This window comes from Salvia miltiorrhiza, chromosome 7, assembly GCF_028751815.1.
Source record: "Salvia miltiorrhiza cultivar Shanhuang (shh) chromosome 7, IMPLAD_Smil_shh, whole genome shotgun sequence".
NCBI lineage: Eukaryota > Viridiplantae > Streptophyta > Magnoliopsida > Lamiales > Lamiaceae > Salvia > Salvia miltiorrhiza.
In genome coordinates, this window is record NC_080393.1 from 56,905,111 (window position 1) to 56,917,877 (window position 12,767).

Below are 12,767 nucleotides of genomic sequence, written 5' to 3' on the forward strand. Positions count from 1 at the left end.
GCGGGAGGAGGCGAGTCCAGTCCCTATTTCTCCCGATGATGAGCCATTGGTTTCGGTAGAGTTGGTTGCCGGCTGCAAGATCTGTAGTCGGGCGGCCTCTCGTCTTACTTTTGAGAAAGCCGATTCGGCTGAGGGAATGGGCGTCTCCTTGAGGATGTCTCGCCGGATGTTATCGTATTTCAGATCCAACCCAGAGAGGAATTGATAGAGTCTCCGGTTCTCGATTAATTTCCGGTATTTATTGATTCCTTCTTCACAACACCCGAGAGGGTTCGGCTCCCTTCGATCGATGGTGAGCCAAATCGCCTGCAGTTCGTTCCAATAGTCCTCTAGAGTGAGTGATCCTTGGCTTACTTTGTTGGCCTTAACTTCAAGGTCGTAGATCTGAAAAGGGTCAACTCCGCTTCCATAGGTGATGGCGAGGCTATCCCAGACAGCTTTTGCCGTTTGGTGTTGAGCGAAGTTTACCACTAGCTTCGTTTCCATGTTCTGTATGAGCCATGAAAAAACGGAGAGATCTGCTTCCTCCCATTTGTAGTAGTCGGGATCCGTTGTTTTTGTAGGTGGTGGTCTGCCGGTGATGTGGCCGGATTTCCCTCTACTTCCTATGGCCACCTTCATGAGGCGAGCCCATAGGGCGTAGTTATTGCCGTCTAGCTTGAGTCCCAGCGAGACAGTGTTTGAGTTTTGTACTAAATTTGCAATCTGTAGGGATAATTCTTGTGAGGCTGCTGTTGGTTTTGGATTGATAATTTGGGTTTCTTCTGACATGTTTTGTTTTGTGGCTTGTTTTCAGGGGAAACAACGTGGGACAAGAACAGGTTTGATCGAAAAAAAAAGGTTTGAGAAAGGGTTTTTGAAACTATGATGATAATTTTCTGAGTTTCAAGGATGCAGCCTGCTTTGATACCATGTTAAAATATGATATCGTCATAATAGTAAGAGAGAGTGATAGATTGAAGATTGTTTCTTGTATTGCTTTTTTGATCTGTAGAATACAATCACCCTTTATAGGGGAGAAGAAACTAGTACATGGAAAGTTAAGAAAAGGAAACATAAATTAAGGGATCCAAATTGATGTGATTTTCTCTTGATCGATTCTTTCCTTTCAACAGTTTTTACAGAACTCAAATCACCATCACCGCTACCACTGATAGTTTCCCAATCGTTGTTGCCGATGCCGCCAATACCAACACCAACGTCAATACAACCTCCACCAACCGAGGCACCCCCAGGCTTTCCGCCTTCACATGCAATACCACAACCACCACCAATAACTCCTCCGGTGAGTCCTCCGTCAATCCCCTCCCCACTCAGTCAATCACCACCATCTCCGACCCTCAATTGCCGCAACAAAATGTTACTCCTTCTGGATTATGGATACACTGACTTTGATTCACCGGGCAGTCCTATTCCAGCAGTCGGCAATGAGGTTATTGTGGGTGAAACCCCGCCGATAATCTCAATTTCTCTACGACAAGCTAGGGTTTATCTTGACTTGTTTAATCAGCCGTTTGAGATTCACATTTGGCTTGGGTCTAAAAATGAAGAGCCCAACCCAATCGTGATATTTGGGCCCATTACGAGTGGCCCAAAAGCTTTGATTGTGGCTGCCCACAGCCCAAGTGCACAGGTTTTTAGTGGGGACTTTTGTCGAGCATATGGTGGGCATAGCTTTATCAAGCTTTTAACTGATTTTCAGCCGGAGCTTGTATCAAGCAGGGATCGTATCAAGAACTCTGCCAAGGGCAGTAAGGATAAGCCGAAGAAGATTAAGAAGCTTAAGATCACGGTAGCGGAGGCCGCCGCCAACAACAGTGCTGATGATCTCGCCGCTTTTCTCTCCAGCATTTCAGAATCGTATGAAGACCAGCAAGGCATTCAATTGATGAGGTTTGCGGACTATTTTGGGCGAGCATTCTCGGCAGTGATTGTGTCACAGTTTCCGTGGCTCAAATTGTTCAGGGAGTCTGCCGTGACTAAAATTGCTGATGTTCCTGTTTCTTATATTTCTGACTCTGTTTACAAGACATCAGTTGACTGGATAAATAATCGCTCCATTGATGCATTAGGGACATTTGTGTTATGGTCACTTGATAGCATTTTTTTTTTGCTGACTTGGCAACCCAACTATTGGGGTCTAAGGGTTCTAAGCAAGGAGGCCAGCCTACATCTTCATAGTCTCAGGTTGCTATTTTTTTTAAGTTTTGGCTATGCTGTTGAGGCGAAAGCAGCTTCACCTTGAGGACAAGGTGATTGTGAAGGAGTAGGGAATGTTACGCCCAGCCCATCTCTGGCTCGACCCTATTATGCTTCAGCCCATTAGCCCATTAGGTTTTTATTATTAGATATAAATAATGTAATCTCTAAGCTTATTGAGGATGGAATGAATATTTTGGTTGATAGTTATCAAATCTCTCTCTTCTCTCTTGATTTCTGGAGTTTGAGCTACTCGAATTGCTCCACCATTGATACGGATCGTATCAATGGAGTTGAAGTAAAGTTCGATAGAAATTCGTGTGAATGCAAACAATGATTGAATCGGAGCTCGGATGATGAAGAACGAAGTCATACAATATTATTGGATTGATTTCTATCATTCTATCCAACATTTCTGAGTACGTGAAAGTAATAAAACTTCCAATCTCATAATTCAATATACTCTATCTAGAAAAATAGTCAAACTAAATCATAAGGGAACGAGTATATTAGTCAAACCAAGTTCAAAATTATTGCTAGTACTATTGTATAATATTATTTTGATATAGTAGCTTTATCATCTCTTATTTCAAATTTGAGTTTGGTTACTATATAATATGCTTGAAGCAGGCTTTCATCACATTAGTGTTGGAGCTCGAGTTGTGATGCTGAAGAGGAACCAATTGCTGCAGACCCCAAACAGTCTTATTTGATTTATTATAGTATGTCACTTCATGATTGCCGTAGCTACAAGGCGAAAACGAAAAAAAAAAAAAGGGCCTTTAAGAAAATGAGATTTTTGTCATCAAATAGAGATAGCCCGTGATTGTCTTTCATGCCCGCGTGACTACATAACTTCAATATTAATCCCTCCGTTCTAATTCACTTTATTTACTTTTTACACACTCCTTAATCTCATTGCCCAAAAGTAATAGGACACTACTAAAGGGACGAATGGAGTAATTATTAAATACAATAAATTAAATAACAATAATTAAATAATTTAGAACTTTTAGCTTTTGAAAAGCAAAATCATTAATAACATGTTTTTAGTATCTCATTTTCAATGCACAAAATTGTTAGCACATTTAATATTTTTTCATACATGGTAATCGGCAAATATAATTTTATCAATTTTAATTAAAAAAAATTCTATTCACGCTATAGTAACTGTTATACTTAACAATATCCAATATCTACTAGAAACATTAAGCTCATGTTTGGTTGCGTGTTTTTGGAGGTTGGAAACGAATTCAATTAATTAAATCAATTGTTTGTTGTTTGGTGTGGATAATAAAGTAACCATTACCCTAACTTGAGGGTAATTCAGTCACCTAATTTGTTACCCTTCAAAATGGAAGAGAAACAAAAGAAAGAAAATCTCTTACTAATGATTCATTTCCATAGTTAAACCAAACACTCAATAAAATTAATAGTTATTATTACCATTCCACTCATTTATCTGATTCCATTTCCTTTCCATTCCTCTACTTGAACCAAACGAGCACCAAATTAGTAGTATGAAGTTTTGACAGACTCAAAAACTTCTACAATTAACTTAAATCGCCATACCTTGCACTAAAACCAAACTCACACACAAGATCATAGAACATCTCATATTTTATCACATTGTTCCACGAAATGTCATATACACCAGTATTTCATATGTGTGCTCTGGCTCACGACTACCCTTGTTGGAGACCTCAAACAATCTTCTTTGTATTACATAATTCCATTCAAAATATTCTGAAACAGAATACACGCTGATTTGCAATGGAATAGCAATTGTGAGGTCATAATCTGTCCATGCAAAGTGATGATAAACAATACCGATTCTAATACTCTTTTAACTTAACCACATCAGACTATTCTTATGCGGAAAAGCTTCATAGCCACGACTATAGGATTGCAGTAGCTCTATGGAGTCGAGTTGATGCGTATCAAGATTGTACAAAATGCAATGCCGCCATTCCCTCCCAAAATAATAATATTCGTCAAAATTAAACGCCAAAACATGTGGATATTTAACCCAACCAAGTGGCTCAAGAACTGCACCATCTTCAGGAGCTAACGGTTGAATCCTGCATTTCTGAGCTCCCAAGTCGACGTTGGGCAGCGCCTTCCTCCACTCGCCCATCTCTTCCTTCATCTCCCAAACCTCCCACGACAGATCCCCACACGCAACCAGGAGCGACAGACACCTCCCAGTCGACAGATAATAATAGTCGCATTCATTGTACTCATAAGGGGCTTCACTCAGTGTAATGATCTCCGTCTCCACATCCATCGTTGCGCAGTATCTCCCCCCTCCCCAATGCAAGAACCCTTCACTAGTCAAGGGAGCCTTACAGAAGAAAAATAACTTGACATGGTCGGGGAGGTGGTGAACCTCGACGTGCCTCCAGGATTCTTCGACTCCAACAGTGAGCACGTTAAGACCACCGTGAAAGTGTTGCTTCCTTCATACTTTGATGTTAAGCACTGTGTTAGGGCAACCACACCAGTGCACACAGAGAAAAATTGCAGCGGAAATAAAAATGGAAGACACAAAAAAGATGGAAAATTCTTCAAGTTATTAATTATAACTTGAAGACGCCTTATGGCAAAATGACTAAATGAAGAGTGAACACTCACGTTCAAACCTTTACAATGACTAAGATTTGAACACCCGACACTCTTACAAGAAAACAAAAACTAGATTCAAGAGCTAGGCTCCGAAATCTGACCAAACAAATGAATGCTATCTCTAATGTTAACCTAACACAAGACACAACACTCGTACACAGATCACTCTTAAAGCTTGAAATCTTTTTGCTCGAATCGTGTTATGTTCTGAATTTCTCCTTGATATTTATAGATCTTCTGAACTTGATCTCCAAGGTAAGAATTCGTGGGTTGGGTAGTAGACAGAGTGACCGTTGAGTTGGTTGAAAGAATTAGTCTACTCAAGCCACTCCTTCCTTGTTTTTAGGAGCTGCCCAACAAGCTCCTTTCTTCTCTCAACAAGAGTTTCTCTCTCTCTCTCCTTTCCACTTCCTTCTTTGTAGGAGCCGAAGGTTTCCTAGTCTTGACTTGGTCAGTTCCCTATCAACCAAAGACGTGAAGAAAGAGCAAAACAATAACAAAGCATTTGTGAGTTTAATTTGGAGTTAGAAAAATAACTCCAACAAACTCCCCATTTTTGCCTTTCTTCACAAAACACATACACTCCCCCTTGCTGTAAACACAAAACACATACACTCCCCCTTGCTGTAAACTCCCCCTGCATACATACTCTCTGCAAAACAACGGTGAAGAAAGCGCAAAACAAAAACGATAATGTTGGAGTACATGTGAGCATAACACATACGTTAACGCACACTAACAAAATAAATCCCCAAAAATTAGGTAAGTTAGTATGGAGTTAAAACTCCAACAAACTCCCCCTTTTTGCCTTTCTTCACAAAACACAACCAAGATCTCCCCCTTTCTTCGATCTCCCCCTGCACAAGCAATTACTAACACAACAGTCGTCAAAACATGCAAGGAATACAAGGCAAAACCGATTAGAGAGTTCAGAAAACAACATCAAGTCACCAAAAACAAACAGAAGGTTCATCAAAAACCAACTGCCAACAAACTCCCCCTGTCTCCTCTAAAGATCTCTTGATTTGGTCATTTTGCATGTTCTCTTGCTTCCTCTGCATCTGCTGCAGCATCATCTACTCCCCCTTTTTGGGAAGAAAGAAACTCGACAAAGTTCTTCTTTGTTTTCAAATGGTAGAGTTCCATATCGTTGACGCGTTGCTAGAGAAATTCCTTTCTGGACACGGTCCACCTGAGCTAGAGTTGAGGGGAGAGTTCAGAGCTAAACTAATATGTGTAGCTAGGCTTGCTAGGAGAGTTCAATCAATATGAGTAGCTAAAGCGGATGTATGTGTTGTCCGGAAAGAGGAGGACTCAATGATTATTCGTTCGCCGGAACCAGAAGTAAAAATTTTGGTGGATAAGGATCCCGTAAAAACTTCTTTCGAGCAATGGGCCAAACCGCCATAGCATCGGGTGACCAAGTATGCGATCCTATCTGTGCAGATTTCCCAACAGCACCAATAAGAAGTAAAATACAAATAAGAGTTATGGCATTAAATCTCATATTGCAAGAAATCCAAGAATTTCTGGAGACGAAGATCTGCCACTGGTACTGTGACCATAGCATCTGCCGCAACACTAAAAACAACTTGAGAAGTTCAAAGGTTGTCTACGTCAAACAAAGATGATGATGAAGAGTGATGAAGATGATGTGATTGCATGGCAAAAAATATAGAGAAAAACAGATTCAAACACTCAAAAAACAAAATCGTTGAAATATCTCTTCATCACAATTTTGAAATTTAGGGTTAGAACTTAAGGAAACCAAGATAGAGATAGGCACAAATCAAAAATCATGGAAAGCTTCAAGATTCACAAAAAACCGTGGATAGAGAGAGAGATCCCACAAAAAATCGGACACTGGTAACTTCCCAAACGTTACAGATTTTACGCCTAATATGATTTACCATGTTACCATAACATCCACTAACACATATCTCAGCTTTTCATAATTCACACATACAAGCACATTATCAAGTAAAATTCACTCATTTTTAGTGACATAGAGTGCATCGTCGCAGCGAACGACGTGCCCCTAGTCTAAACTTGTGAAAGCAATCGAGGATGACCATTTTGTAAGGTAGCATCGTCGCAGCGAACGCCGTGCCTCCAAACTACTTTGGTTTTTTCTGTGCTTTAAATAAATTATACACACACATATGCTGAGTTAGTGTAGAGGAACATGTTATAGTAACAGAGACCATCACACGGGCAAAAACACGTTGCATCCAAAAGAATAGTCACTTTACACATGATGCAACAAATAAACCCTCTTTATTTAATCACGAAAGCAAAGGCCAAGTGACCTTCTTAATGTGGTAAATCTCTCAAAAACCAAGGGTTTTGTAAAAATATCCACAATTTGATTTTTGGTTTGAACAAAGTCTAGCTTGATTACCTCTTGTTCCACCAAATCGTGAATAAAGTGATGTCGGATTTCAATGTGTTTGGTTCTTGAGTGATGAACCAGATTTTTCGAGATATTAGTTGCACTGATGATATCACAGTACACCATCATCTCATCGCACATCACACCATAATTCGACAGCAATCTAATCGACTCAATTTGTGCCACAGATGCGAATGTATCATCGGAATCCACCCATTCAACTTGAGTATAGCCCTGAGCAACCAACCGGGCTTTGTTCCTCACGATCGTTCCACATTCATTGAATTTGTTCTTGAATATCCACTTTGTGTCGATCACATTCCTGTCAGTAGGTCTACGAACCAAATACCAAACATCACTCCGAACAAATTGATTTAACTCATCTTGCATGGCAAATACCCAAAACTCATCACGTAAAGGCTCTTTAACATTTTTTGGTTCAAGTTTTGAGACAAAACACATAAAATCAGGCAAAGACGTGCAAATAAAAGATAAGCAAATCATTTTTCGGTAATCTAATGGTGCTCTACCTCGTGTCTTCACACCATCACTCACATTACCTATCACTTGAGAGACTAGATGATTTTTGCGTATTCTTCGAGAAGGCTCACATTTCTCACTCCCTTTTTGAACATCTGCTACCATATCTTTTTCGTTGTCACTTTGATCTTCAGGGATCTGTGATGTGGTGGCTTCTGTTGTCTCAGCATTTTCTGTTGCATTCCTTGATGTGGTAGCTTATGTTGCCTCAGCATCTTCTGTTGCATCTGTCAAAGGGACTAGTACTTCTATCACTTGATATTCCATGTCATTCTCATCTGTAACACTACTCAAATAATCAAATACCACATTGACAGATTCTTGAACCGTTTAGCTTCTCAAGTTAAAAACCCGAAAGGCTTGACTATTCGAGGAATACCTGTCACGACCGGCCTTAATTAGAGATAATTAATCCGGGAAATCGTGACTAGGGAAGGGATTTAAGAAGCGGGGTTTAGAAAGGGCACATTTGACTCATTCATAACTCGATTATAGACATTAATATCTAGCATTAATTCTTGAAATAAAATTTAAGACATTGAAGCATTGACGCATTTAATTAAAAAAAAATACTCGATGAACCCGAGTAAGCATTAGATATTTCTTTGAAGAGTAATTGGCATATAGTTATAGACTTGACTAAATCATAATCAGTGTTTGCAGCGGAAGGCAAGACTGAGATACATGTATGCAGACACATATCCTTTCTGAGCCTATTCTAAGTTCGACAAAAGCTCCACTCAGCAACACTTCATCGTTCATCACAGCTCAACCTGCACATTCATAAACATATGCAGGGCTAAGTACAAAAGTACTTAGTGGGCAGTTGCCAAAAACTAAATTATAAGCTTAACATTTTATCATCAACCACAGCATCATATAAGCGACATGAATCTTCTTTCAAGTTCTTTGCATACTATCATTTTCAAATTCATAAATAGCGTAAGTGCATTCCTCATCATCAAAAGTCATATCAATAAGCATCGTGTCGTGAGGAAGATCCTCAACGAACACAGGCATCGCGCCGTGAGGGAGGCCTCCCTCAGCGAACACGGCATCGTACTGTTGAGGGAGGCCTCCCCCAACAGACGCTAGCATCGTACCGTTGAGGGAGGCCTCCCTCAACGGACGTTTGACCGGCCAACCCTCTCATTGACTCACGGTCGCGTTGCATATATAAATATATATCCTGACAAGATAGCTATCCGCTCAGGAATCGATTTCGTTAACATCATCACATAAGCATTAGATAATAAGCATAAAGCATTAAAGCGTAACTCACATAGGCGTTAAATAATAAGCGTAAAGCATTAAAGCGTAACAAAGCATAAATTACATAGGCGCGTAACAAAGCGTAACTCACTTAAGCGTAAATCACTTAAAAGCGTAACAAAGCATAAATAATAAATAATAAAAATTTAAGTCGTAATTAAGCGTAAATAGCATAGCGTATATTATTAAAGCGTGACAAGCGTAGATAATAAAGAGAAATAAAGTTTTAACTCATTTAAGCATAATAAAGTAAATAGCATAGTGTAAATTATTAAAGCGTAACAAAGCATAAATTACATAGGCGTAAATAGTATAAATAGCATAGCGTAAATCATTTAGCGTGAAGCATAATAAAGCTTAACTCATTTAGGCATAATAAAGCATAAAACTTGCATAGTTCTTTAATAGCATTTTATCTTACGCGTAAGAAATTGCCCACCTGATAACAAGGTTTTGCTAAGGTACTGTGACTCCTTGAGTAATTCTTACTCTCGCGTTTGACCTTAATCACGAGAATATAAAATAAGACATTGGCTCGAGGAAAATTCTCAATTAATGAGAAAGCGTAATTTAACTGTGCATGAATCTTGTATGCATGAACTAATTTTCTGAGCGATAATCGGGAATTCTACTATTAATCCTCGTTAATAGATTTAGCTAATTCTCGTCTAGCGTGGTCGAATAAAACTTTAAAATCCTTAATATGAATTATTTTGAATCATTTCATCTCAACAAAACTGTAGAGACTTAACTTCAACTAATAAACTGCTTTGACTCCGAACTCTTATGGAGTCTAATTTTATATCAGTAGAAACCTCTTTGAGTTTAGTTTAATTGAAAAAAAAGTATGTTGAAAAACTCCAAGTAGTTTAAGAGATATAGCGATTTTCACATCGCCTACCAGATTCGGCAGTTTCTGCCAACTGAAAGTCCAGATTTTTGAAAACTAGAAAACGTTACCGGAATGACCTCCAATTGTATATGCAGTTAGCTAACACATATATCGTTATACAATAAAAATTTGAGAGCTAAATATCAACATATGGTTACTGAAATAATTAACCTAATCATCTTCCTCATGACAGTTTCAGCAGATACTGGCAGTAGACATCTTGAATTTTAAAAGGGTAGTAAACAAAGTTCAAATGACATGAAACTTTGTACGAATATTCACCACACTCCCATCTATACCCCAGAAATTTCCCATAATATAATAGAAACGGGAATGCATCGAAATAAGGGCGTCAACTTACCCCTGTCCAAGTGAGCACTAATGGAAGTTGTTCACCGGGGGTTTTTCTGGTCGTCGTTCCGCGATGGTGTTTAGCCGCGAAGGTCTACGACTTAGTCTTCCTCGTGCGAGGTAGATCAGGCTACACAACGGTGGTTTCTCGATCCTTTTTCCTCGTAAGGATAGTGAGAAACGAAGGCCGTAAGTTGGCCGGTGGCTAAGTCGGGAATTCGACGTTGGCCTCCGAAGGATATTGCGGCCTTTGGTCAGGCAAATACAAAGAAGGCTTCGGCCTTTCGATTGTTGGATTTGGTAGCCTGAAGATGGAGGAACAAGTACACGTTCCTGGTTCACGGCCTAGTGGCTGGTCGGCGAAAAAAAACGGGCCGACGAAGGGAGCTCACTTGAGCTTAAGAAGTATGCAAAGTTGTGTTTTGTGCTTGGTTGGCTGCTGTGCTAATGAATTCAGGAGTGAATAAACTCTTGGGGTCCAGATTGCAGCTGAAATAAACTCTCTATGATTTTTGGTGCATAAAGGAAGGAGGGGGAATCGTAGTTGGTGATTTTCAGGCTTCTATGAAGCCCTCAATTTATAGGCAGATTAGCCCGCAAAACTTGAAAAACTATTTACAGCAAGAGTGGAAATTTTGCTGCAACTTTTGACAAAAATGAAATTGGTTGGTGGCTGCCATATTTTTTTGACTAATAGTGGAATTCCATGTGAGACTTTGAAAAGTGGAGTACTCATCATAGGGTGCGTCTGATCCTAGTTGTATCTTAGCATGGCTTCAAATATTAAATTGTGACTTTTGCAGGGAAAAGAGTATGGCCTTAGCAGAGTTAAAGAAAAGGGGCTGCTATGCGTGTACTATCCATATTTTATTTCTTGATTTTGTATACTCTATTGATAGTGTAGGAGCGTAGGGAGTGTGAAAAAAATGATGATTGTAAGTAAATAGAATTGAGGTGACTAATAAAAATCTCTTGCCTTGATTAATTAATCAAGTATTTGTAAAACTAATATTGGGTTCTACTAAATAACGACGCTTCGTTATAACTCTCTACGAATTAAATATCTAATTTAACTCGTTCTTAAATTCGGAATTAGATCACGACTTCCAAGTAAATAATAGAAATAATATTTCTATCGCATATAAATTAATAACTTGACTTCGCTAAGTCAGTTATTAAACTGGATAATAAATTATTGAATGCTTCAATAATTCAATTGCGATCATATCACGCAATGGCATCAAATTCAGATTTCTGAGCTGAATTAGTTGATAACTAAACACTGGATTTACCATAACTGAAGATGCAATATCACAATTATTGCAATCACTGATCTTAATAAAAATTAAATAAAAGAGCGGGCTACTACATACTACCTCCCTTAACAAAATTTCGTCCCGAAATTTGCATACTCTGAGATGTTTAAGGTAACTAATTTGTTCCTTATCTTCTACACTTCTTGATCGCAAATTATTTCAAGTATCTCGATCATTTTGGGTTCTTCCGGTATGGCATTATGGTTTCTGCGATTGTTATTGCTTCTCACAGAGCGACCCCTCTTAGGCGGTATTCTGATAGCAGGGATGTGTCAATTAGTACACTCTAGCATAATCTAATACAAGCCTCAAAAGAATTCTTGTAAGGTCAACTTATTATAACTTGTAAACAAGTCATGACTTCAATGACAACATTGATGTAATAAGCTTTAAGGGTCATTAGCATCTCAAATCCATGAGTCATAAAAATTCTTAAGCATATAATATCACATCATCTAAATTGGATACTTAGGCATAAGTCATGGAGATTTATAGCGGCTATAAAATCACGAGTTTAAAAATTTATTCTATACGTATCACTTATCTTGTTGTCCTCACTATAGTCACCAAAAGATACAGTCGAATTTCTTGTATGTTTGCTTCTATGTTCTGTCGTAGTGGTGATCTCATATCTTAATAGCTCTATGTTCATAGGGACTCTTACCATAGGCATACTTAACCGTGCTTGCGTAAATCATTTCCTTCAAACATAACATAGCTATTGACAGTTACACACTTTGTTATTACGATAATTCGCACTTTTCGTAAACATTTACTCAAAACATGGAAGAGCTTACCATTCTGCTTCGTTGAGTGTGATGCGATGAAGTGCTGAGCTTTGTCGATTGAACTCTAGACACTTTAGTGTTCCATTCTAAGTTTGGCTTAAATAAACTCTTAGACTCAGAGCAAACGAACTGCTCTGATACCATTCTGTCACGACCGGCCTTAATTAGAGATAATTAATCCGGGAAATCGTGACTAGGGAAGGGATTTAAGAAGCGGGGTTTAGAAAGGGCACATTTGACTCATTCATAACTCGATTATAGACATTAATATCTAGCATTAATTCTTGAAATAAAATTTAAGACATTGAAGCATTGACGCATTTAATTAAAAAAAAATACTCGATGAACCCGAGTAAGCATTAGATATTTCTTTGAAGAGTAATTGGCATATA